The sequence below is a fragment of the Canis lupus genome, chromosome 27 (assembly GCF_048164855.1).
Source record: "Canis lupus baileyi chromosome 27, mCanLup2.hap1, whole genome shotgun sequence".
Classification (NCBI taxonomy): Eukaryota; Metazoa; Chordata; class Mammalia; order Carnivora; family Canidae; genus Canis; species Canis lupus.
Window position 1 is genome coordinate 15,029,929 of NC_132864.1, and position 27,739 is coordinate 15,057,667.

The 27,739-nt window shown below is 42.8% G+C and overlaps 1 long non-coding RNA gene across 2 annotated transcripts in view; it reads left to right on the plus strand.

The window, feature by feature from the left end:
* LOC140618942 (uncharacterized) overlaps positions 1-27,489 on the plus strand; it is a 51,914-nt gene extending 24,425 nt beyond the window's left edge. Inside the window, exons 1-3 of one of the 2 annotated variants that reach the window (XR_012018919.1) lie at positions 17,642-17,806; positions 20,458-20,626; positions 27,280-27,489. This is a non-coding gene — a long non-coding RNA (uncharacterized lncRNA). Of the gene's footprint in view, positions 1-17,641; positions 17,807-20,457; positions 20,627-27,279 lie in introns of those variants that run through there. The other variant, XR_012018918.1, reaches the window with a different exon arrangement.
* The last annotated feature ends 250 nt before the right edge of the window (positions 27,490-27,739 follow it).

Below are 27,739 nucleotides of genomic sequence, written 5' to 3' on the forward strand. Positions count from 1 at the left end.
TGTCTGTTTTCTCCTGCAGCGTTTTAGTTTGCAAAGCCCTTTCTCAACCCCCGAGAAATTAATTTTGTTTCTCAAGGCACGCAGGATGCATGTCCCATCTCCAAATGCCATGGAGGTAATTGCACCAATCCGGGGAATCAATCCTCGGTAAGAGTGTCCTCTCTGGGGCCGCTCCTTGCATGTGTTTCCCTTGCTGGCAGGAGGGTTTGGGGTGGAGTGTTGAGATTCAGGGTTCCCTCTGCTTGGCTCAGCTGCTAACTCCACTTTCCCATTTTAAACTCATTCTCCCGTGCTGCAGCTCAGTCTACCAGAAGATACACAAGTGTCATTTGTCAGCCTAGGGCACAGGGCCCAGTTGGTGACATTCAGAGTCGATGCCCAGCACTGTTGTGAACAGCTGGCTGTTGAGGTCAGGGTGGCTCTCGCTGGTTTCAGTGAGACTTTGGGCTCCTCCAGGGCAGGGTGCATCATCGCAATGGCAATTAGAGCAGGAATATGAAGACAGCAATTCATTCAGCAGACAAATATTTATGGAACACCTACTCTGTGCCAAGCATTGTTCTAGGCTGGGAAGCAGGGTTGAGTAAGATAGACAAGGCCCTTCTCATGTAGAGTCATCTAGTAAGCCAACAGACAATAAACAATGATGCAAATAAAAATATCAGCTTCTGATAAGTGCAGTGGAGAAAAAAAACAAACACTACACTCATTTTCTTAGTATGTGCCAAGAATTATCCCGTCAAATTCCTAAGACAATCCTAGGAATTATGTACTATTTCTATCATCTCCATTTTACAGATGAAGAAAGTGAGACACAGAGAGGCTAGGTTGTCTTCTGAAGGTCACACAGCTAGTAAATTGCAGAGTGAGGGTTAGTACTTAGGACAGCTAGAAACCAAAGCCCTTGTGAATCCCCTACACCTAGCACAACCCTGACACATAAATGTGGAACCAAATGGCATGATCTAAACACATCTCTACCACAAGAATGCCACGATTTTCCACACAAATGGCGGTAAGTTAATATCTGTTGACATCATCAGGGCTGGAGGAGAACTTCAGACTGGACTGGGGCATAGGGAGGGTGCCTATCCACATGCCATTCTTCGTTGGACAACTCCCCTTGAGTCCAGTTTTGCTGACATGTCTACATGCATTATTAGCTGGCTTAGAGCCTGAGAGTGGCATAGACTCACAGAGTAGCCCTGAATGGCTCCCAGAAACCCCAAACAGCTCTTACAAGAAAGAACTGATCCCCTGTTGGCCTTTTTCTGCCATTATCAATACTAATGGCCTCCCTAAGGACTAGTAGACAAATATTTGCCTGGAAGGCTACCGCCTAATAGGTGGAATGTCCCTTCCCTTCTCTATACTTCATTCCGCCTATCTAGATAATGTGGATAGTGTATTAAAATGTGATTTTGAGTGCTCTTCCTTGGATCCACAGAGCTTTCTTAGGGGCTGCCGGAGATGATGGGGAACTGGTGGGGTTCTGGTCCTCCTTCCCTTGTGTCCACCAGAGCAGCACCGTGGTACACAGTAAGCACTTAATATTAACTATTACTACTATGATATGTTTTATACATTGAGTTTCCATGTAAGAGTGGCAATGGCCAAAATATTTGAAAGCTCAACAGTATTTCTAGGAATACTTTAGCTTTTTTTAAATATTTTATTTATTTATTCATGAGAGACACAGAGAGAGAGAGAGGCAGAGAGAGAAGCAGGCTCCATGCAGGGAGCCCAATGTGGGACTTGATCCTGGGATTCCAGGATCACACCCTGGGCCAAAGGCAGGCGCTAAACCGCTGAGCCACCCAGGGATCCCTGGAATACTTTAGCTTTGAGGAGGACTCAGGCACCAAGTAGAGACTGTAGTGATCTGTAGAGCCCACACCCCATCCACCTAAGGAGCCAGCTTCTTCCAGTTCCAATTCATTGAGGCCATGTGAAAAATAGGTGCAGTGTGGCCAGATCCTCTGAATTTTCAGATGAACTTGGACATACGAATTTTTATGTGAAACGTTCTAATTTTTAAACTGGCTGGTCATGAACTCAAATTATTCTAAAACACTATATGAAAAAAAAATAAAATAAAACACTATATGAGACTGACAAAACCTATCTGGGCTACATTTGGCCCTTAACCAATAATTTGGAACTCTTTCCAGAGAGTTGGGGGTGAACTCTTTTCCGTCTCTCATCCCAGTTAAATGAGCATCAGGATCATCGTTAAATGATACAAAGACATGATGTTGATGAAGTTTACCAGCAAATCCAGACCTTCCCGGGTATTCTGGAGGTTCCGTACAAAGTAGAGAACCATAGGAAAAAATATGGGTGAAAGCTTTAGACAGGGTCCACAGCTTTGTTTCAATGTCCTGTGGTATTACCAACAGACACTGGTACTCTTTTTAGCAAGTGTTCTTTGAAGCCTTACTCTGTTTTGGGCACCGTTTAAGAAGCTATGGACACAGCAGTAAGCAAACCAACATAGTCTCTGCCCTCATGGAATTCCCAGTCTATTGGAGAAGACAGACAGGAACAGAGAAACCAGTCAAAGAAGGTAATTTCAGAGAGTGGTGAATTTTGTGAAAGAATTAGAAGGAGTCACATGACTACATAGGAGAGAGACTCAGGGGATTTGACATTTGAATCAAGATCTGAAGGATAAAAAAAAAAAAAAAAAAAAAAGATCTGAAGGATAAATGGGATGCCTGGGTGGCTCAGTGGTTGAGTGCCTGCCTTTGGCCCAGGGCAATTCGGGTCCCATATCGGGCTCCCTACATGGAGCCTCTTTCTCTCTCTGCCTGTGTCTCTGCCTCTCTCTGTGTGTCTCCCGTGAATAAATAAAATCTTAAAAAAAAAAAAAAAAAAGGATCTGAAGGATAAGAAAGAGTCACGGGGAAGAACTACATAGGGCAAGAACTGTTGTAACACAAGGAACAGTTGATGCAAAGGCCCTGAAGCAGGAACAATCTTCCAGTGTTGGTAGATTGAAAGAAGGCCAAGGTGTCTGGAGGATAGTGTGAGGGGCAAATGTTGGGAGGGGAGGCTGAAAAAACGGACAAAGACCAAACTTCTCAGGGACTAGGAAGCAATGGGAAGATATTTGGATTTTATTCTAAGACTAGTGGGAAATCACTGTAGAGTTTTATTAGAGAAGTGACATGATCTGATCCATTTCTTAAAATAAGTTTATTTTTTAATAATTGGGGATTTCCAGAGAGTTATAAAGATAGTACAAAGAGTTCCCATATACCTTTCACTCAGTTTCCTTTTAATGTTAACATCTAACCCAACCATGGCATTGCTCTTAATTTTTTTTGAGACACTTGAATCATAAAGAAACATTGGATCAGAAAATATTACATAATAGGGGTGCCTGGCCTGGCTTAGTTGGTAGAGCATACAACTCTTGATCTTGGGGTTGTAAGTTTGAGCTCCACACTGGGTATAGAGATTAGTTAAAAATAAAAATGAAAAAAAATTCTGTACATTATTACCCAGAGAGCATCTTCTCCTAAATACGATCTGATTTCATTTGAAAAAGATCCCTTTGGGGGCACCTGGGTGACTTAGTTTGTTAATCATCTGATTCTTGAATTTCATGGCCTTGGGGTTGTAAGATTGAAGCCCCACAACAGGCTCCTTGCTCAGTGGGGAGTCTCCTTGGGATTCTCTCTCTCCCTCTCCCTGTGCACCGCCTCACCACCAACACACACACACTCTCTCTCTAAATAAGTCTGAAAAAGATCCCTTTGGTGTCTGTGGGGATAATGGACTGGTGGGTAAGTTTGGAGGCTGGAGATCAGAGAGGAGGCTGATGGAAAAAATGTCGCATCACTGCTCTGAGCCTCTGTTTTCTCATCTGCAGAATGGGGACAACATCACACACCTCAGATGGGTGTTGTGAGAACGTACCTTTCAATGTACTTGGGGAGATAGTAGTTAACAAGGTGGCAATAAAGATGATAAGAATAGCTAGCATTTATTGAAGGCTTATTGTGTGCCAGTCTCTGCTCATGGCCTTCCATGCATGATTAGGGAGAGCAGATTTTTTTTTTTAAGATTTTATTTATTTATTTGACAGAGATTGAGAGAGCACAAGGAGGCAGAGAGGCAGAGAGGGAGAAGTAGATTCCCCACTGAACAGGGAGCCTGATGTGGGGCTCAATCCCAGGACCCCAGGATCATGACTTGAGCTGAAAGCAGACACTTTGCCAACTGAGCCACTCAGGCACCCCTGGGGGGGGGCAGATTTTTTTAGGATGTTCCCACAAGCCTCTGACAGGGAGGATTTACATGGGTCTTTAACATTTCTTGAGGGGCACCTGAGTGGCTTAGTGGCTGAGCATCTGCCTTTGGCTCAGGTTGTGATCCCAGAGTCCTGGGGTCATGTCCTGCATCAGGCTCCCCACATGGAGCCTGCTTCTCCCTCTGCCTATGTCTCTCTCTGTATCTCTCATGAATAAATAAATAAAATCTTTTAAAAGAGTAAAATCTCTTGAACCATCCTTGGCCCTCATGGAGTCTATGTTGATGTTAGGTGTGTCTCTCTTTGAGAAGGCCTCAAATGTACTTCCATTTGGACTTACTCAACAGAGAAATTAGGATGATTATCACCTTGCTAAAAGTTCCTTACCTTCACAAAATTACTCACTGTGAAAGCTATCCCATTATCTGGAGGGTGGACCACATTGTCATTTGGAAGTAAGTCTGGCAATGAGAGGCTCACTATACAGCAGGGTCTCACAACCCTGGGCACTATTGACATTTTGGGCCAGATCATTCTCTGTTGTCAGAGGCTGCTCTGTGTATCATAGGATGTTTAGCAGCATCCTTGACTTTTACCTATTAGATGCCAGAAGCACCCCCTCCCCCCAATAGTGACATTCATGAATGTCTCCAGATACCACTATATATCCTTTGCAAAGCCGAAATCCACTCCCTCTCCCATCCCCCCCCTTTGGGGACCACTGCTTTCAAGCATTTGGGGCCTGTGACAGAGTGACTTTGAAATAGTTTTGTTCTTCTGTCACTTTTAACCCTATGTGTTAAGTGCTTTGCCCAAGTAGCTTCTTTGACCACTAACAGCCATTATTTATTGAGAATGTACTACATGTTAGGCATTGACCTAACTCTTGCTTTATTATATCTTCTGGTTTCATTCCCACTCAATATATAGAATAAGTAACTATTTCCATTTTAAACATGGAGAAATCAAGAGTCAGAGAGCTTAGATGACTCACCAAAAAACACACAGCTAAGAAGTGACAGAGCCTGGATTTGAACCCAGATTTGTCTGACAGCAGGGGCCATCATCTCTAACCATTCTGCCATGCTAAGCCTCTACAAAGTGTTAGAAGATCATCAGGAGAAAAAATATTTTTAAACCGTAAAATGCCATTCTAGTATCAAGCTGGAGAAGCAGAATGGAGTGAACTTGTTCTGGATTCACAGGTTGGAAAAGCCAAGTAAGTTCTAATGCAAAGTCCACCAGTGATTCACTGTGTGGCTTTGGGCAAGTCACTAGCTTGACCTCATAGGTGAAAAACAAGCCCAGCCCTGCCTTCCCCCATGTGGGAGAGATGGCCCTTTGAGCAATGATGGTGCCTCCCAGCCAGACAGTGCCAGGACCTTGCATATGTGTTCATGTTTACTTTTATCCACAGTAATGCTAGGAGTCACAGCCCTCCTACCTTTTGAAATTGAGATGAAATTCACATAAAATGAACAATTTTTTAAAAAAGATTTTATTTATTTATTCATGAGAAACAGAGAGGCAGAGACATAGGCAGAGGCAGAAGCAGGCTCCCTGTGGGAAGCCTGATATGGGACTCGGTCCTAGGACCTTGGGATCATGACCTGAGCCAAAGGCAGATGCTCAACCACTGAGCCGCCCAGGTGCCCCAAAATGAACCATTTTAGAGTGTTCGATTCAGCGGTGTCTGGGTGGCTCAGTTGGTTAAATGTTCGACTCTTGGTTTTGGCTCAGGTCATGATCTCAGGGTCGTGAGATCGAGCCCTGCATCGAGCTCCACACTCAGTGCAGAGTCTGCTTAAGATTCTCTCTCTCTCTCCCTCTCTGCCTCTGTCCACCACCACCCATGACCCCGTGCTCACTGTCTCGTGTGTGTGCCCTCTCTCAAAATAAATAAAATCTTTTTAAAAAGTGTACAATTCAGTGACTTTTTGTATATTCATTGTGTTGCACAAATATCACCTCTATCTAGTTCCAAAACATTTCCATCACCCCAAAAAGAAACCCCATACCTATTAGCAGTCACTACCTATTCCTCTTTCCTCCCAACTCCTGGCCACCACCAGTCTGTTTCTTGTCTCCCTATATTTGCCTATCATGGACATTTCATCTAAGTGGATTATGTGGTCACAAAATCCATACTATGTGACATTTTGTGTCTGGCTTCTTTCACTGAGGGTGATGATTTTGGGATTCATTGACATTAGCAGGTATCAGTACCCTTTTTTTTTTTTATGTCAGTACCTTTTTATGACCAAATAATATTCCATTGTATGGATATGCCACCTTTTGTTTATTCACTCATCCATGGATGGACATTTGAGTTATTGCAGCCTTTTATTTCTTTTCTTTTCTTTTTTTCTTTCTTTTCTTTTCTTTTCTTTTCTTTCTTTTCTCTCTCCTCTCTCTTCTCTTCTTCTCTTCTCTTCTCTTCTCTTCTCTTCTCTTCTCTTCTCTTCTCTTCTCCTCTCCTCTCCTCTCCTCTCCTCTCCTCTTCTCTTCTCTTCTTTCTTTTCTTTTTTTTTTTTTCCAGATGAGGGACATGAGGCTCAGGAAAGTTAAATGACTTCCTCAGGATCACAGAGTAAACAGACAAGCTGGATTTTAAACCATGAAGAACAAACTATCTTTTATCTGTTTTACCTATGATGGACATTTCCTAACTCTGATTGATGATGAAATTTTTCTTTTCTTTTTTGAAAGAGAGAGAGCATGAGCAGGAAGTTAGGGGCAAGGGGCAGAGGGAAAGGGAGAGAGAGAGAGAGAGAGAGAGAGAGAGAGAGAGAGAGAATCCCAAGCAGCAGGCTCCATGCCCACCATGGAATCTGCCATGGGATCAATCCCATGACCCTGGGATCATGACCTGAGCCGAAATCGAGAGCTGGATGCTAAACCAGCTGAGCCACTCAGGCCCCCACCCCCCAATGCTGAAACATTAAAAATTAATGAACTCTTTAAAACTTAGAGCAAGTACAATTTGGTGATTTATTTTTTCTCTTTTTTATTTTTTTATATTTTAAATTTTGGGGGGAACTATTTAATGCTTAGAGCAAAGCTTGGATGACCCTGTTCATGCTCTAGAATTAACAAATGTTAATATTTGGTCATATTTGACTTAGACTTGTTTTTAGATAACAAAAGTAGTGAAACATAGTTTAGACTCCTTTGGAACCCTTACTCCATTCTACTCAATTCTTCTCCCCCTTCCCAGAAGTAGCTAGCCCAAGACTATGTTATATGTAGGTGGACTATGTTTTTCCCAGTTTACAACAACATGCAAACTAACAGTCAACAAGGTACAAAATCAACAATCTTAACTCCCAGGGGCAAATAGAATACATTTTTATAAAGCCAGATTTATTTAATTTAGACGATTGCCTTTGATTCTGAGAGTAGGGCTTTCCAGCTTTATTTATAGTAAAATGTCCTTCCCAGTGTGAAATGGTGGTGATAGTGACAGATAGCTATTTTTTGAATGTCCCATTTGGCAAAAGAAAAAAAAAATCCAACAATGGGAGGGTGGAGAAGTAACTTGGGCATGTTTTTGCTGTAGTGGAAATGAATGAAAGCAAGCTATGTGGATTAATATGGATATATCTGGAAGCTAATGTCGAGTGAGCAAAAGCCAGTTGGGGAAGGATTAGTTTTTTTTTTTTTGCTTTTTTTTAGATTTCCTTTATTTATTCATGAGAGACACACACACACAGAGGCAGAGACATAGGCAGAAGGAGAAGCAGGCTCCATGCAGGGAGCCCATTGTGGGACCCCATCCCGGGACTCCAGGGTCACGCCTTAAGCTGAAGGCAGAGGCTCAACTGCTGAGCCACCCAGGCGTCCCAGGGAAGGATTAGTTCTGTAGGATACTATTTACATAAAAGTTTAAAATGATAATACAGTATTGTGTATTTAGGACAGTGTTTTTCAAACTGTTCTGGGGCCACATTGTGCTATAAAGAAAGATGTGTTATGTTCCAATCCAGTACATGTACACACGAATGTAAAATTGGAGCTAAAGTTTCAGAAGACAGTACTTATCTTACTACAGGTGATATACTCTCATTATTAGTTTTTAATTCTATCTTACCCTAGTCTATCCTAATTTGTAAAATACTGATCGTGTGGGGTGCCTGTGTGGCTCAGTTGGTTGAGCTTCTGACTCTTGATTTCATCTCAGATCATGATCTCAGTATCGTGAGACTGAGTCCCAAGTCCAGTCTGGAGTAGGGCTTCATGCTCAGCAGGGAGTCTGCTTGGGATTCTCTTTCTCCCTCTCCATTTGTCCCCTCCCCATTCTCTCTCTCAAATAAATAAATCTAAGAAAAGAAAGAAAATACTGGTATGACACTCTAAATTGATTTTACAATCTATGAACAGTTTGCAACCTGTGGTTTGAAAAACCCTGGTTTAGGAATATACATGATGCAATAAAGGCATAAAGACACATGAGAAAAACACTTACCATATTCAGGAAAGTGCTTCCGTGTGGTAAAAATATAAAGATCCATTTATGAAACACATCATATTTAGGAGGAAAGGATAAAGGAAGGAATTGGGAATGCGTGCACTTTTCTTTCTAATGTTTTATTTTCTAAATGGGAAGCTGGTCATGTGGGAGTCTGTTATAGTACTGCATTTAAAATCAACTTTGTTTAGGTACAGCTTAGGTATGATAAAATGCACCCATTTTAAGTCTACAGTCCAATAAATTTTGACCAGTGAATACACTCATGTAACCACCACCCAGTAAGATATGGAATATTTCCATTGCCCATAAAATTTTCTCCATGCCCTTTGTCGTCGGTCTACCTCCACCCAGTTCCTGGCAACAGCTGATTTGCTTTCTACCATTACAGATTAGATTTATCTTTTCTAGCATTTCAGATAAATGGGATCACACAGAGTGAGCTCTATTTGTGACTAGTTTCCTTCACTCAGTATAATGGTCTTAAGCTTCCACATGTTATGTGTGTCAATAGAACATATCTTTTTATTTCTGAGAAGTATCCGTAGTATGGATAGATAAGAAGATGTTTATCCATTCACCTCTTGGAAGGCGCTTCGGTTGTTTCCAATTTGGGGACTTAATATCATTTTTTAAATACCTGAGATGGTTTATTTAAAAAACAAATATATATATATATATATTTATGTGCTTGGGTGGCTCAATTGGTTAAGCATCCAACTCTTGATCTCAGCTCATGTCTTGATCTCAGAGTCATGAGTTCCAGCCTTGTCTTGGGCTCCATGCTGCATGTGGAGTCTACTTAAGAAATACATAAACAAGCAAACGAACAAACAATTTGAGATAGCTTTAAAAAAATAAAAAGGAAAAGAAAATGCAAAGAACAAAAATAGTAAACTCTGTGATATCCACTCTACTCACATTATTCTGGCAATTTTTTTGGTGTCAAACCCCAAGCCAGTGGGTCTTTGCCAGCAGCAACCCAATGTTTCCTTGCCAGCATTCTGGAAAACCACTGAATGCTGCCCATTGTGGAAGTTGATGATGGGGCAACTTGGCAGAAAAACCAGCGCTCCCTAGGGGCCATGTTAGTTTCTGCACTGACCTGGCCTCTTCTAGGAGGTATCCACTGCAGTAAAGGGACTGCTGACTTAACTTAGAAAGCCTTCAGTGGATCTTGAATTTGTGTGGCCTGGAATGCCTGGACCTCCCACTTCCTTGCCAAGAAACTGAGCCACACATTGATGGTTTCCGGAATAAGCACTTTCCACTAGCCTTTCCATCTGCCCACACACTGGCCCCCACCCAGTCTGGCCAGGAAGCTCTGTCCAGATTTCGGGGCCCTCCAGAGCCAAGCCAGAGCAGGTTCTCAGGGCCTGTCCCTGAGCAAATTGTCTTTTCTGCCCATGAATATTCAAAGCTTATCTCCTCTTCATGGTCCTGTAGTTAGTGGAATACTGTGGCCTTAGAGCCATTTGGGAAACAAAGCTAACCCTGGGGAGGCTCAGAAGGGCTGTGAGGGGGTACAGAGCAGCCAGTTCCCCAATATTGGCCACCCTCCAAAGGCCATTCTCTACCATTTTCCAGCCTGGTTGGTGGTTGCCTATGACCTGGACCCAAATCCCTGTCTGTTCCCTTAGTAGTTCGGTGGCCTGAGACAAGTGACATCTCTATCAGTTGTGTCATCTGTGAAGTAAGAATAGTGCAAGACTGAATGAAATCATGGGCTGCTTCATTCACATGGTACCTAAAACACAATATAATGGACTATATTTTCCAAAATTGCCCATGACAATATTTCCAGTCCCACTTGCTCTTCTAGAACCTTACCACTCCCCTACCAAGAGATGGAATCCAGGTTCTTACTCCTTGAGACTGGGTGGGGCCACCCCTACATCAGAAGTCACTGCTTGGCTTCTGCAGCTGTGTCTCAGAAGGTACCATAGGCCACACCACTCTCTCCCGGCCTGAAAGAAGTCTGACAGAGAAAGACACAGACTATAGGTTCTCATTTGTATGCTGAATCAAAAAATGCCAAACTCAGAAGGAGTGAAATGGTGATGAACTGGGGCTGAGGGAAGTGGGGGGAAACTCCCAGCTCTAATGATAAATCAGGTCTAGGCATCAAACGCACAGCATGGTGTGTATGGTTAATGATGCAGCATTGTATCTTTGAAAGTTGTTAAGAGAGTAGGTCTTAAATATTATCACTATGCAAGTACACACACACATAATTATGTGATGGAGGTGGTAACTAACCTAATTGTGATAATCATCTTGTAATATATATGTGGAGCAAATCATTGCTTCTACACCTTAAATTTACATATGTTATATGTCAATAATATCTCAGTTAAGCTGGGGGAAAGAATGTCTCTTGGGACTTTTGCTCTGGGAAAACTGCCACTGTGTTGTGAGGAAGCCAGGCCATATGCAGAAGGCCGTGTAGGTGTTCTGGCCACAGCCAGCACCAACCATCACACATGGGAGTGAAGAGTTTTAAGATGATTCCAGCATCCAAGCAGTCCCCTGAGCACAACCCTACCCATTGATGCCACGTAGAGCAGAGATGAGCTGTCCCCATCAAACCCTGCCCAAACTGCAGATTTGCAAGCTGAATAAATGACTGTGATTGTTTTGAGGCACTATGTTTCAGGGTGTTTTGTTATGCAGTAATAGATAACCAGAACACACAAAGAGGCACAATAAACCTCATTATCAACATCTCTCTTTTGCTCACACTTCACACTTCCTATCCATCAGCAAATGCAAACACATCTCAGATTCAGCCCCTTCAAGTCCAAGCCACTATCATCTATCATTTCTTGCCTGCAGGACCAAAGTTAACTATTTCTACTCTTGCCTTCCTGCTGTCTCTTCTCCACCTGGCAGATAGGAACCAGGTCTTAGAAACATACCCAGGGGTCCCTGGGTGGCTCAAACAGTTAAGCACCTGCCTTCTGCTCGGTCGAGCCCCGCATCAGGCTCTCTGCTTGGTGGGGAGTCTACTTCTCCCTCGCCTCTAGCTCTGGCTCATGCTCTCTCTCTCAAATAAATAAATGAAATCTTAAAAAAAAAAAGAAAAACAGAAATATGATCATGGCCCTCTCTGCTTCCAAAGACTCCAATGGATTCTACTCAAACTTAGAGTAAAAGCTAAACTCCAGACTGTGTTTAAAAAAGGGGGGGGGGTGCAGCCTGGGTGGCTCAGCAGTTTAGCGCTGCCTTCGGTCCGAGGCATGACCCTGGAGACCGGGGATTGAGTCCCATGTTGGGTTCCCTGCGTGGAGCCTGCTTCTCCCTCTGCCTGTGTCTCTGCCTCTCTTTCTCTCTCTGTATCTCTCATGAATAAATAAATAAATAAAATCTTAAAAAAAATAAAATAAACTCCAGACTGTGACTTACAAACAGTGTGGTATGCTGATAAGTCCACTCTCCAATGGGGAAAAAAAAGAAAGGAAAAAAAAAAGCCCTGATTTACAATGTTGGCCAATCTGTGTGGTGTACATCCTCTCACCAAGGTCAATTTCAAGCTACCACGGCAATGTCACCCAGCTCTTGGAAGTTGATATGACCCACTTTGGGCACACCATCGCTGCCAGGCTCTGCGTCACATTTCCAGCCGAGGTCCCCACCACCTTCTCCCCTGCCACTGGCAGACACTCTGGCCTCCATGCTGTGCCTTAAAATCTCAAACATATTCCCATCCTAGAGCCATTCCTTAGACAGGAATGCTTTTTCCTCCAGAGAATTCTTCCCTGGTTCCATTCAAACTTCTACACAGCTGTCAGAGAGGACTTCTTGGATCACCCTGCCTAAAATAGGCTCCCTTCCCCAACCCTTTCATCATGTTTCCCCCCCCCTTACCTTGCTCTATTTTTTTCCCTCCATGTCACTCTTCACCGTCTGCCATTGTATTATGTCTTTGCCCATTTTCTCTTGCTGTGTGGGCAAGGTTTTTTGTTGGCTTGGTTCGCTGCTGTTTACCCACTGCCTGGCACATACAAGGTGCTCAATAAAAATGTGGTGAATAAACAAATGCATTGAAGCTATTAATATTATAGTTGGGAAAGGGGTATAATAATAGTTGGAGGCAAAAGTTGATAAAATGATCCAGGTAAACACTTAACACAGCACTTGGCCGGTGTGCATTGTAAGGTTGCTATTTACTTTTTGACACAGGTCTGGTGGAGGCCTACGGGACAGCATGTGGGGGACAGTGGGGAGCAGCGGCTATCTGTGGTGCACCCCCTGGGAGCAAAACAGGCCTCCGCCTTCTGCTGGGGTGTCCATCATAGCAGGATAAGAAAGCAGTCCCGGGGGCCTGGGATACTCTCTCTCTGGCCTCGCTGCTTTATAGGTTAAGGAAGAGACAGCCCCAGAGCATTATCTGGGGCTTGTAAAACCTTGCTTATTTTGATGGTGGGAATGGAAGCAGGGAACAAATGGCTCTTTACTGATTTTATATTCCAAAGGCTCAAATCAGTGTTGCAATATCAGTAACAGAAATAAAAATTAAAAATTAAAAGAATTATCATCCTGGGGCACCTGGGTGGCTCAGTCAGTGAAGCATCTGTCATCAGCTCAGGTCATAATCCCTGCGTCCTGGGATCAAGTCCTGCATCAGGTTCCCTGCTCACCAAAATGAGGGGTTCTAAGTATGTGTGGACCTTCAGGTTGAAGAGCCTAGACAAGACAGCCAAGTCGCTCCTGGAAGGTGTGGCTCTGCTTCTAGAAGCATTAAATGGCCCTTGTGCTGGGACTTATTCCTCCAGCCTCAGCCAGAACACAGTGAGGATTTTAACTGGCATCCACGCACATTATTTTTTTCTACTGAAAGCCCTAAAACATCCTCCCACCTATGTAACGTGCATTAAGCACTAAAGTTTCCCCATCAGTTAAGCAGGAATTTAGTTCTTGCAGACATTAAACAAAATCTTTTTAAATTAAAAATTAGCCCTTACATTCTTTTAAAATCTCGAAGCCGCTGACTTCAGGCAGCAGGTGAATCTTGAATAAAGGGGCAGACATTCTAGCTGACCAGCAATAAATAGATAGATGATAGATAGATGATAGATAGATAGATAGATAGATAGATAGATAGATAGATAGATGATAGATAAAATCCCTCATGAAACAACTCCTTTTCCTGGCTCACAATGGTCTTTATCTTTTTATAGATAAAAGCCACCATCATACTTCACCCTCTCCCTCTGCTCCTCCCCCTGCTCACGCTTGATCTCTCTCAATCTCCGTCACTCTCTCTTTCAAATACATAAATAAAATCTTTAAAAAAGAAAAAAGAATAATCATTCCCTTTCCCCCAAACCACCACCCATATTCCTCCTCTGGTTTTGTTTGTTTTGTGGGTATGGTTAAAAATAAAATCAAAGTCTGATCTTTTAGTGATAGCTATTGAAATGTTTATAGGTGAAATGACATTATGTCTGGGATTTGCTTCCAAGTAACCCCTTGGCAACTTGGGTTTTCCTGAAGTAAGTGTGGAGGTGGAGTTTAGGATGCAAGATGTGTATGTCCTGTTTTGAAAATATACAATGATTTATCTATTGTTTGGGGTAAAAGGGCAAGTTGTAGAGCAGTATATAAAACAATCCTATGTTTGTAAAATAAAATTATGAAGATATGTATCTCCTTGTTTAGCTATAGAAAGTTTCTGGAAGATATCAAGAAGCTGTCAACAGGGAGGAGTGGGATTGGGTGCGAGTAGGTGTCTATATTTTGAGTTTTTAAAGTATTTGACCTACATTATGTACATGATAAAAATTTCAGGTTAAAATGTTCACTACACTTGTTAGTGTACCTTTTAAAAATATTTAATGATTTACTGTCCATTTAAAAATAATGCAAATAAAACATGTACTATGGGCTGAGTTGTGTCACCCTAAATTTCATATATTGAAGTCCTAACCCCAAGTACTTCAATGTGGCTATATTTGGAAAGAAGGTCTTTAAAGAGGTGCTTACGGTAAAAATGAGGTAATTAGGGCAAGCTCTAATCCAATATGACTGGGGTCTGAATAAGAAGAGGAGATGTGGACACAGATGGGTGCAGAGGGAAGGCTAGGAGAAGACATAGGGAGAAGACAGCCATCAACAAGCCAAGAGGAGAAATATCAGAAGAAACCAATTCCAATGACATCTTAATCTTGATCTTTTGGCCTCAGAACTGTGAGGAAACAAACATCTGTTGTATAAGCCACCCAGTCTGTGGTACTTTGTTATGGCAGCCTAAGCAAAGTAATACAACATGTTAAGTATTTGGAAAATAGTGGGAAGAACAAAATCACACAAAATTCTACTGCCTAGCAAACCCACAGGAAACAAGGGGTTCTAACCACTCTTCTTACCGCCTTACTCTGGATGGCGGAGGCATTTCTGGTCTGTTTTGCCTTCAGAAAGTTGAGAAGGATTTTGCATCTAAAGAGCCTCTTTCAACACAAACTGGATGGCATTTGACATTGGCATTTCTCATTTTAAGATTGCTATGGGCTTTTGGTTAAAAGGAGATACTTCTCTTAGAAGGTGATAAAAATCCACACCACAGAATTTGAATGTGACTTGATTTAGAGTAGGGGTCGGCAAACTTTCTCTATAACAGGCTAGACAGCAAACATTTTTGACTTTCTGGGTCAGTCTCCGTTGCAGCTACTCAACCCTGCCATTGTAACAAAACAGTCACAGACAATATGTAAACATGAGTGTGGCTATGTGCTAATTAAAACCTTATTTACAAAAACGTGTGTCAGACCCATGATACTGATACTACACTGATTACCCTCGTTTACAGCAGTGAGTTACTTTTAAGTTTAATATTTTAAGGCAGCCCGGGTGGCTCAGTGGTTTAGCGCCAACTTCGGCCCAGGGCATGATCCTGGGGACCCTGGTTGGGCTCCCTGCATGGAGCCTGTTTCTCCCTCTGCTTGTGTCTGGACTCTCTCTCTGTGTCTCTCATGAATAAATAAATAACATCTAAAAAAAAAGATAAAATTTAATATTTTAATTAGAAAGGACAATCTTAAGGAGAAAGACTCATTTGGTGTTGCTAAGTCTTTAACAGTGCCCTAACCCTGATAATCTCTTTCTAATAAAGAAAAATTAGACCTCAGCTCCAGTCTTTAGGTGCGAAAATATCTAGTTAGAATTTTAAGAAATTGTTTTGTCTTAAAAGTATATACATGTAGGTATCTCCTATTTATGGCAAGTGACACTGGATTTCCATTTATCAAAATTTTCTTTTTAAATTAGATTTTTAGGGGCACCTGGGTGGCTCAGTGGTTGAATGTCTGCCTTTGGCTCAGGTCATGATCCTGGAGTCCTGGGATCAAGTTCCATATCAGGCTCCTCACAGGGAACATGCTTCTCCCTCTACTTATGTCTCTACCTCTCTCTGCACTAAATAAATAAATTAACAAACAAATAAATAAAATCTTTAAAAAATAGATTTTTAAATACAAGAATTGCAAGTTGATTAAATATGTTCAATACATAATAGTATAGAGGGCATATGGTAAACATTGTGAAGAAATTTGAAAAACACTGGCCTTTGGAATACCTGGTACTTTTATTTTCTTTTTTACTTTTAAATTTCTGTCTTTGATTTAATATTCTGACAAGGTAATACATATGTCTTAGTCCATTTGGGCGGCTATAACAAAAATATCATAGATTGAGTGACTTATAGACAACATATATTTCTCACAGATCTGGAGGCTGGGAAATCCAAGAGCAAGGTGTCTGGCGAGAGCCTGCTTCCTGGTTCATAGATGGCTGTTTCCTCGCTGTATCCTCACATAGCAGAAGGCTTGACAGAGCTCTATGGGATCTCTTATAAAAGCACTGATCCCAGGGCACTTGGGTGGCTCAGTTGGTTGGGTGTCTGCCTTCAGCTCAGGTCATGGTCCCAGGGTCCTGGGATTGAGCCCTGTATCTGGCTCCCTGCTCAGTGGGGAGCCTGCTTCTCCCTCTCCTCCCTGCTCATGCCTCCTTCTCTGGCTATCTCTTCTTCCTAAATAAATAAATAAACAAATAAATAAATAAATAAAATCTTTAAAAAAAAAAAAAAAGCACTGAGCCCATTTATGAACCTTGGTTTCTTTCTGTGAAATCTGAGATAATAGTAGCATCTGCTTTGGTGGGGAGTAGAGAGTTAGATTCAATAAAGCAATTCATACAGAGGGCTGAGAGTTTGCCTGGCAGCAACAAGAGTTCGTTGAGTAAATGGTAGTTGTCACAGTGACTGTGTTGTTTCAGAACAATAAAGGGAACTTCACTGCAATATAATGTAAGAGTGGTGGACTTTGAGCCAGAAAGATTTGGTGTAAATGTTAGATTGTTCATTAATTAAACCAGTCACTCTGGACATATTAAACTTCTCAGCCTTAGTTTTCCTTATCTGCAAAATGGGAACAAGGTCCAAACAAGGTTATATCTCGATAGCTCCTACCAGGACTATTCAGGACTCTTCATTTTTCTATTAAAAAATATTTATTGAGCATCTGCTACATGCCAAGCACTATTTTGTGTTCTAGGACTATGACAGTAAGCAAAACAGAATCCCCCTCCTCCATTCCAAAAAAGTAAAAAGTACTGCCCTTACACAGCACTTGGGGGGAGGTTGGGGACAACAGACAGGATAAGTAAGTAAACTATATAGAATGTTGTAGGGTGATGTAATGAGGGAATGGAGATAGAAAATTGAGAATTTTGTTTGCAAGAATCAGAAAACTCAAGTCCAAGTGGCTTAAGCAAAGAAGTTAATTGCTTATATGAATGAAGATTGCATGTATAATTTTTTAAAAATTATACATGGTGCGGTTTGATCCAGGAGTTCAAATGATGTTAACAGGCCTAGCCTCCCTCTTTATCTCTCATCTCTCCACTCGGTTTAGCTTCCTTTTGTGCTATCTCCACTCTCCTCATCTGATGGTGCCCTGTGGGTAGAAAGATGGCTGCTAGTAGCTCCTCCTCTCACAACTCCAAGACCAGCTGAGAAGGAAGCCAACTCCTGGCTAACAGACAGAAAAGAAGTGCTGGTCTGACTCTTCAGTGGTCCAAACTAGGTTGGCAATCACCGTGGCCAGGGGCATGTGAGGCTCTGACTGGCCAGGGCTGGGTCACATGACCATCCTGGGCACCGGAAGTGGCATTTCCATCATGAGAAAAAGTGAACCATTGGTTTGGGGGAGGGGAATGTCCTGCAGAAAATCTGGGTGGTTTTCCTTCAAGAAGGGTGAAAAGATGGGGGGGAAGTGAGGGCAGGTAGAGAAACAGAGTAGGTGATCAATAAGTGGCAGTTGAAGATAGTGGTTGGTCTCCTTTCTCCAAATTTTTAACCCAGCTATCCATGGCTGAGCCAGAAAATTATTTCTGAAAATTGTCCAGCAGTTCTGGTATCTCCTGCCAAAAAAATGTATCAGTCAGGATATAAAGGCTCAGCTGCTCAATTAATGGGCCTGGCAGGAAAATGGACAGGTGTGTTGTGAATGGAACCCGTGCACAGTGAGGGCAGGAAAGAGAGGAAAGGGAAGAAGGCAGAGCTGGTGGGGGGCAGCTCCAACCCCTCTTCATCCTCTCCAGCCTCAGGCGTAATCTGAATGTCTGCATGTCTTTAGAGAAAGCAGGAGGCACCCAGGTTATAGCAGAACCAGGATTGAGGCCTCTGACGTTGGTAAGAGATAAGAGGCCAGGCAGAGCAGCAAAACTCTGCTGGAACCAGCCTGGAAACTGTTTCTTCCTTGCAAGACTTGAGAACTTTCCCTGGTAACCTCCAGTTAATATCGTTCTCCCCCCATGCCATGCCCAGAGCATAAAAAATAAGAAAATAAAAGACAAAGACAGATGTATACCATAGGATTAATTTTGGCTGCATAAAATAGAAGCTCAAGCACATATTACTTTGTTTTTCTTTCATATGAAAACAGGTTCATGGGTGGGCAGCTCAGGGCTTTGCGTGGGGGATCTCCAGGGTCATCAGGGACCAAGCTTTTCTCGCTTTTCTCTCTGCCCTCTTTTGAATTGGTTAAGATTTCAAGGCTGCTGGAAAGTTTACCCTGCCCACTTGAGGGAGGAACAAAGCAAAGGGCGTAATGTGTGATTTTATTAAAGTAAGAATGAAAATACTCCAGTGCAGGAAAAGGGCCAGGATGGAGTGTTAACACTTCTTTCTAATAGCCCTCACTTCCCATCTTAGCATCTTGCAACTTGCAGGTGTGCAGTAAATATTACTGAGTGAATTATATCTTCCTGGCTCCTCCAACACAGCAGCAACTTCCTGCTTGTATGAAAAATTGAACACGCAAGAGTCACAGCTGAGACTTATTGCACACTTGTACTCAAGTCGGGCACAATGCTTACAGAAACACCTTGCATGCATCTTTTTATTTACTAGAAAACTTTTTTGGTTGTGGTAAAGTGTGTTATTATTTAGTAATGATTTTAAACATCAGGGATCTGGGGCCCAGAGAGGTTAAGTGACTTGCCTAAAGTCACACAGTAAATGGTAGATCAGGGACTTGAACACTCATTTGCTTGACTCAAAAGGTCCTTTTCTTAACTATGAGGTGATCTTGCTTCCTTGATTCTCAAAATCTATGTCAGGAAATGCATGCTGCGATATTCATTGCAATGTTATCAGAGCTCACACTTATGGGAGGCTTATTTTGTGCCCAACTCTGTGCTGTTTTATGTGAATTATCCTGTGTAACCCTCCCAAACAGTCTATGCAGTAAGGACTATAATTATTCCAGTTTAAAGATGTGGAAGCTGAGTCACAGGAGCATTAAGTAGCCCTTGAGAGGCTGAGCTAGGATTCAAACATAGGCAAGCTTGGCTGCAGAGCCTGTAGCAAGACACTATCAGCACCTCCCCGACATCCTTCTAGCAATCACCTTTCTATGCTCATCTGATGCTTCAAACCTCCCACCCCATGCTTGCACAACCCCAACGGTGAGTACCTCCTTAGATTTTGCAACCTGGTCACCTCACCTGGCTCCCTGTAGTCCCAGACCTTCTAACTGCCAGCCCTTGGATTTGGCTCTGTCCACCAGGGCTGGCTCAGCAAGTGTGAAGGGCAATGAGAAGTGCCAGGGAGTTTATGTCACCTGAGAGTATCCCTTAACCAATGCCTGACAGTTCTTGTTCTGGAGGATAAATACCCCAGGCCCCCTCTCCCCACCTCTGGGATAACTCTGAGGCATGTTTTATGGTTCTCGGTGCTCCCCAGCAGGAATGGGTCCCAGCTGCCTACAGAAGTAATTTGCTTGGTAAATTACCCTTTTATTAACTTCCTTTCCTATTCCCTTCCTGGTATTTCTTGGAATCACCTCTCAAATAAATATTCTGCAGTCGAATCTTGTCTCTGAATCTCTTTAGGGGAAACTCAAACTAAGTAGAGTCTAAAGTCATGACTACCACTCACTGCCTAGTGTCAGTGTTGTTTGTAAGTGCAAACAAAACAAGCAACTTAGAAAAAGAAAACCCGGAGGTCACCTAAACAGGGAACTGGCTAAGTCAAAATTCTATGGTATACATCACATTTTGTAATTTTTCTAAATTATTTTTTATGCTCTGGGCATGGTGTGTGGGGGGGAACCATGTTATCTGGGGGCTGCCAAGGAAAGTTCTCATGTGCAAGTGTTGTTGTGTATACGTGTGTATATGTGCACGCGAGTATGTTGTGAGTTCACAGACCTCTTATTTATTTTTTTCACAGACCTCTTAGATAGGCCGCTTCCATACCATAAAAACTTGCCTGAAACTTCAAGATCATCCAGCCCAGCCAAGAGCAGGCAAATTTTGACTAGTGGACCAATTTCTCTCTTCAAACAGCCTCACAGGAAGACATCTATTGATAAGATCAGCACAAATGAATTTGCCATTTTGTGAGTTTTCAGGGTTCAAGCTAAAGCACCACCAGCTGTGGGTTTTCTGTTCTTGTGGGTTTTGAGGGGGGAGGGTTTCTTTTAGAGGCCCTGAGCCTGGGAAGAGGAGTGTGGAGGGAGGAAGCTGATGTAGCTTAACCTGGACTCTGTTGTGAGGTTCTTGTCAACCCAAGTTTTACATACATTTTTACCAGTTTACCTGGAGGGGCTTTGCCAGAGTCTGACTCAGAGAGGTTACAGTCCCGCCCTGAGACCCAGAATCAGGCGGCTGTCAGGCCTGGGATCTGAAATGTCAGCTAAACTGGTCTTTCCATCTAAGACAAAAGACCATGCCTCAGACTCCTGTCTTCTCTGAACAGAGCCCTTTCTCAACACCAAGCCCTTTGTGTACATTATCTCACCAAATCCCCATCATAACCTATGAAGTATGACACTAATTATTTCCATATCACGGATGGGGAAAATGGGGCCCCAAGAAGTGAAGTGACTTATTCGCTCAATGACACCCAACATTGGATATTGGCAGAGCTGGAATTTGAACCAAAGTCTGTCTTCTTCTAAACACTCAACCCTTCTCAGCAGTTGGAGGAGAACGTGTAAATCAGCTTTGCTGCATAACAAATAGCCCTAAGATTTCAGTGGTTTGCAACACACACACATTTCTTCCTCTCGTTAATGTCTATGCTTCTGCTGGGCTCTGTTCTGAGTGCCTTCTCATGTGCATTCTTGTGGCAGGAGGGAAGTACAAGAAAAAGGAGAAAAGTTTAGTAACATCCCTTAAAACTCTCTCAGATGTGATGATCATTACTTCCCCTCAAATCCTATTGGCCAAAGCATGTCATATGGCCAAGTCAGTGGGGGCAGTGATGTATATCCTTCTACAGAGAAAGGAGGAAGGAATGAAAAATTGAGAGCAATAATACATGTACTATGTCTGCCCTCTTGGTAACAGATATTAAGTTCTCAGGCACCTGGGTGGTTCAGTTGGTTAAGCATCTGCCTTTGGCTCAGGTCATGATCCCAGGGGCTTGGGATCGAGGCCTGCATTGGGCTCCCTGCTCATGGGGAGTCTGCTTCTCTCTCTACCCCTCCCTGCTGCTTGTGCTCTGTCTCTCTGCCTCTGTCTCTGTCTCTGTCTCTCTCTCTCTCTCACACACACACACACACACACACATGCACATACATATATACACATACTCTCTCAAATAAATAAACTTAAAAAAAACCTCTCCCAATATTAAGTTCTCTCCCATTGGCACTTAAAATACCACCCCACCCCTTCAGGGAAGATACCTTAAAAAGTCACATACAGTCATGATAAAAGGCTTGGAGTCTAGGATCTTGTGATGGTCTCTGCTTCATTTGCTAAGTTACCATGTAGGAGGAATGGAGAGGCTGTCACCATTTCAGCCTCCTGTTGGGCAACTGGAGGAAAGGCATTTCAGTAGCAGGAGAGCTAGAAGATCAGCCAGGCCAGTCATAGCAAGAAATAACAACAACTATCACCACCACCATATATTATATAGTTCCTATGGGCCAGGCAGCACGTTAAGAACTCTGTCTCTTTCCATCCCCACAACCTTTCATGATTTTACCCTGTTCATAAGCATTATCAACCCACTTTACAGATATGAAGGCTGAGGCTTAGAGAGCTTCATCCCAATTTACAGAATCGCTTGCTTGACCATTGAGATAACTCCTCATTGCTTATTCTGCATGGTGGTTTATGGTCCTGAGACAACCGTTTAATTTCTGTAGCTGCCTTCTCCCTTCTAATGCCTCCAGTGCCATCTGAAGCAGTCTAACACTACACAAAGCTCTCCCAACAGTCCTACTGTCTTTTCCTCCCCATTCCATTCAGTTTACAACTTGTCACGCTGAACAGAGGCTCTGTATTAGTTTTAATACAAGTTTAGTTGCTTTAATAATGAGATATCAACTAGTAGTTGCTGAAATAATAAACTTCTGTCTTTTTCATATAAAAGCACATAGGCAGCCTTAGGCTAAATGGCAGCTCTATAATCATCAGGTACCCAGGCTCCTTCTACCTTGTTTTTCTTCTATTCCCAACCTCTCCTCTTGTGATACAAGATGGCTGCTATAGCACCTGCCATCATATACGCATTTCAACCATGGAGAGCTTGTAAAGGGGAAATGAAGGGTATGTCTCTTATTTTTAAGGATACTTCCTAGAATTTATACATATCACTTCTGTTTACACCCCATTGGCTTGAAGGTAATCATATGGTTATATCTTGCTACAATGGAGCTATGATGAAGTATAATCTATTCTGGATGGCCTTGTGTGGTTTTATCACTAAAGGAAGAAGGGAGCACATATATTGGGGAAAACTTCCCAAGGAGGGTCTCACCACGCCTGTTGGTGAGGTGCCCCAGACTGGTAAATAAATCAAACCACTACTCTTCCGATATGTGCTCCATATTTATTTACAGCAGGGGCTGGGCTTTGCAATTAAGGGTAGAGCAGAAAAGGGCAGGAGGCGTTGGTTGGTTTCTCCTCTGGCCCCAAATCAACAAAACAAAATTCCTCCTTAGAAGGCTGTTTATGAGATGGGCTTGCATTTCTCTTGGGGCTTCTGCCTTTTACCCAATGCCAGCAAACTTTTCAAAGGTCTCCTCCGACCACAGTTGGCTCTGAGGTGAGTCCCCATGAATGGCTTTCTTGATCTGTCACTGTGCAGGACTAATCCCACGAGTGATCAAATTGCTGCTCTGCTGCTTGCTGGCTGTGTGGCTTCAGAGTTTTTCCTCTGTAAAATGAAGGTCACAGTAGTGCTTACCTTATATAGCTATGTGAGGGGATGGATGAGATGACAGATGGGAAGTGTTTAGCCTACTACCTGGCCCTGAGCACTTGATACAATTGAACTATTATTGCTTTTTTCAGTAAATTAAAAAAAAAAATAGAGTGTCTTGGGGCACCTGGGTGGCACAGTTGGTTGAACATCTGACTTAGTTTTGACTCAGGTTGTGATCTCAGGGTTGTGAGACTCTCTCTCCCTCTCCCTCTGCCTCTGCCTTTCCCCACCCCTACCCCACCTCTGGAATAAAGAAATAAATCCTTTAAAAAAAAAGTGTCTCCTTGAACAACTTTTAGAGTAGTACACCACCCATGTGAACCATATATGGAATTAAAATTTTTCTGGTAGGTACACTAAAAAGGTGAAAAGAACAAATGAAATTAATTATTAAAATTATTAACATTATTAAATTATTTTTAAAGTATTATTTTTATTTATTCATTTGAGTAATCTCTACACCCACCATGAGACTCAAAGTCATGACCCCATGATCAAGAGTCTCATTTTCTTCTGACTGAGGTAGACAGGTGCCCCAAGAATGAGCGAAATTAATTTTAATATTATATTTTATTTAACCCCATATATTCAAAATATCATTTCAACATGTAATCAGTATAAAGAAAAGTATTCATGAATTGTTTTACCCTCTTTTTTAATCCATTAAGCTTCAAAATCTGATGTGTATGTTACATTGACAGTGCATCTCAACTTAGACCAGACACTTTCAAGGTCTCAGAACCGTATGTGGGGAGTGGCTGCTGCATGAACAAGTTAAACCTATCTTTATCCAGTTCTGTCTCTGTGTATAGCCAAAGAAACATTATTAGGCATCCAAATCACTGGGACCTTGGCCAAGCCAACCTGCTGGAAGCTTTCAGAATATTTATAGGTAACTGATCTCTAGAAAACAGAGAGTGAGACTATCTCAGCCGGCCCCACCCCCAACCTTCCTTCAATCTCAGGATCGATACCTCAGCTACTGTGTTCTAGAGGCCCAGCAGAAAGGGTCACATAAGCAGTAGTAGGTGCATGTGCAAATGTACAGGAAAAAGAGGATTCCTACTAAATTGTTAAGAGTGGAAATTAGGGGTAATGTCAAAGCAGACTTTATAGCAATGGCCCCGATTTTTTCCATTGAGAATGTATTCATGTGTTACTTATACAAGCAAAAGGTGAGCGAGAAAGAAAAGTAAAGGAATGTAACCACGATTTGGGGTAAATCTCTAAGATTTGCACAGAAAACAGGGCAAAGTGTAAGGACTGCAAGGTGGGCTTTGGTGCCAGCCACCTGCATGTACAACCAGCCTTGCCACCTACCAGCTGTGTGATTAGGGCAAGTTTCTAAGGTTCTCTGGGCCTCAGTTTTTTCTTTTCTTTTCTTTTTTTTTAAGATTTTATTTATTTATTCATGAGAGACACAGAGAGAGAGGCAGAGACACAGGCAGGAGAAGCAGGCTCCCTGCGGGGAAGTCGATGCGGGACTTGATCCCAGGACCTCAGGATCATGACCTGAGCCAAAGGCAGACGCTCAACCACTAAATCACCCAGGTGTCCTGGGCCTAAGTATCTTAATCAATGGGGATTATCAGGGGGCTTTCGTCATTGGGATGTTTTGAGGATTAAATGAGTGAACATGTGTAGGGTGTGGTGATTCTGCCTGGGACAGAGAAAGTGCTCAAAAAAAAAATGTTTTTGTGCTCTTTGGTTGTGAGAAGTTAGCAGGAAACTCTTGGTGCAGATACACTGATGTGTATCAGAGCTGGGAGATCCAGATGTGGAGTCTGCAGATCTGGCATTAATTCATTTGTATGACCTTGAGCCTCAGTTTTATACTAATACTAATATTAACAAGAGCAACATACGTATTTGAATACTACTATTATCCAGAAACTTCACATGCTTTATTTCATCGGATCTTCATAACATCCCTCTGAGGCAGATGATGTTATTATTTCCCTTCTACAAATAAGGGAACAGAGGCTTGCCCGAGGCCACACAGCTTCTAAGTCCCAGAGGAGGGACTTGGACTCAGGGTTAGGGTTAGTCCCAGATGCCAGAGCCTGAGGCAATGACCACTGTACCAAGCTGCCCCATCTGTAAGGCCCTGCCCAGTTTTGCTAGCCTGTGATGCTGGGAGGCAAGCTGCACATGGGTAGCTAAGAGTTCTGGTCCTGAGCACTAGTTCTATCCAGATTCTGGACTCCAGAGCTTATCCGTCTGTTTCGTCATCTGTAAAATAAGACCAAGAAGAACTCATGCCCTGCATTTGAGAACACATGCCAGCTTTCTCCAGGGCTTCCTTTAGACCTGTGCTACCTCTTTTTATTTCATCATCCCAAACACCTCACTTGTGAGATCATAACGATCACAGGATATAGGTGGGAAGTCTTTGAGGTGCTGCAACGGCACCAGGCGTCTAGGCCAAACTACCCAGGAGGAGGAAGAAGGAGGTTGTAGGGAAGCAAATCTAGATTCTATCACATTAAAGGCTGCACATGGGGTTTTGGAGAGAACGGCGACTTTGGCGCAGAATCTCAGGAGGGTACCCTCTGGTGTGTACACACGTTTGTCCTCACACAGACATGCTGTCTGTTGGAAGGGAACTGGGGGGTGGGGGTGGGGAAAGGGGGAGGGAGGAAGTTGTTAAATTATCCAGCTGTTCTGTCTAAATATGTTGCACATCTGGTGGCCTGGAAACCTCTGGGTGACTTTTCTCTTTACAGTCACCCCTTTGCTGTCTGGACTCAACCTTAGTGCTCTAGATGAGGAAAAAGGGAAAGATAAACAGGGAAACATAAGTTGGTTGGAGCCAAGGGGGAGGGCGAAAGCAGAGAGAGAGAGAGACTGACAGATGAAGAGACAGACAGACAGGCACAAGCCTACAGAGACAGAAAGACAAAGAGAGGGAAACAGACATGGGGTGGAGGGGAAGAGGGATAAAGAGAATGAGGGAGAGGAGACCCAAGCAGGGAGATGGAGAGAGATAAACAGCAACAGAGATAGGGGAATTCACATGGAGACAGGGACATAAACACAGGAAGAGACAGGAAGATAGATGAGATAGATAGACTCACACAGAGATCGCTGCCGGAACGACAGACTGAGAGAGATAAAAGAGACAAAGATTAGAAGTGGAGAGGGACGCCTGGGTGGCTTAGTGGTTGAGCGATTGTCTGCCTTTGGCCCAGGGCGTGATCTTGGAGACCCAGGATCGAGTCCCACATCGGGCTCCCGGCATGGAGCCTGCTTCTCCCTCTGCCTGTGTTTCTGCCTCTCTCTCTCTCTGTCTATCATGAATAAATAAATAAATCTTAAAAAAAAAAGAATAAATAAAATCTTTAAATAAATAAAAAAAAGATTAGAAACAGAGAGACCCACCTGCAGGGATGGAAACAAAGAAACACAGATGCATAGACATTCAGACACACTCCAAGTACCCGTAGAAAGACGGGCTGCCCGGCTGCCCACGCAGAGAGGAACAGGGGTGGAGAGGGACAAAAGGATCAAGTCAGGGAGAGACAAATAGATATCCAGAGCAGAGACTAGACAGAGATGGAGAATGAGACAAACAGAAAAAAAAAGGGGGGGGGGCGGCAAAGAAATAGAGATCCACGCGGAGAAGAAAATAAACCACTCAAACAAAAAGAGCCATCAGGATTTTCCATTCTGCCAAAAAATCTTGGGAGTCAGAATGTGTTGTGTTAGGGCCTTAATGCAAAACATTAATCTCTTCAGAGGAAAGAGTGGGCTTTAAAAAAAAAAAAAAGTTTTGGTGTAAGTATGCTCCAAACAGGAAATTATTTTATTCATTTTTTTTTCTTTTCTCCACAGCATATCAGGATCTTCTGAGGAGCAACCAAAGACAGCATTTGAGTGTTTGTCTACTTCCCACAAACATCTAGCATCAGCGGTTTCTTTTTTAGCAGGAGAAAAAGTTTCTGGTCAAGAATGAGGCCTCTTGGGGCACCTGAGTGACTCAGTGGTTGAGTGTCTGCCTTTGGCTTAGGTCATGATCCCGGGGTCCTGGGATCAAGTCCCACATTAAGCTCTATGTCTCTGCCTCTCTCTGTGTGTCTCTCATGAATAAATAAATAAAATCTTAAAAAAAAAAAAAGAGAGTCCTCTTGATAAATGCTATAGGACACAGAGCAGACTACCATGTAGAAAGTGCTAGAACAGGGAATGAAATCCCGTTGCACCTCTCACACTGATGGAAGATTAGTAGTGGCTTCCCAGGGTGCCATGTGTGAAGGAGTTTGGAGACCACAGGTCAGGGAGAAGAAATGCTGTG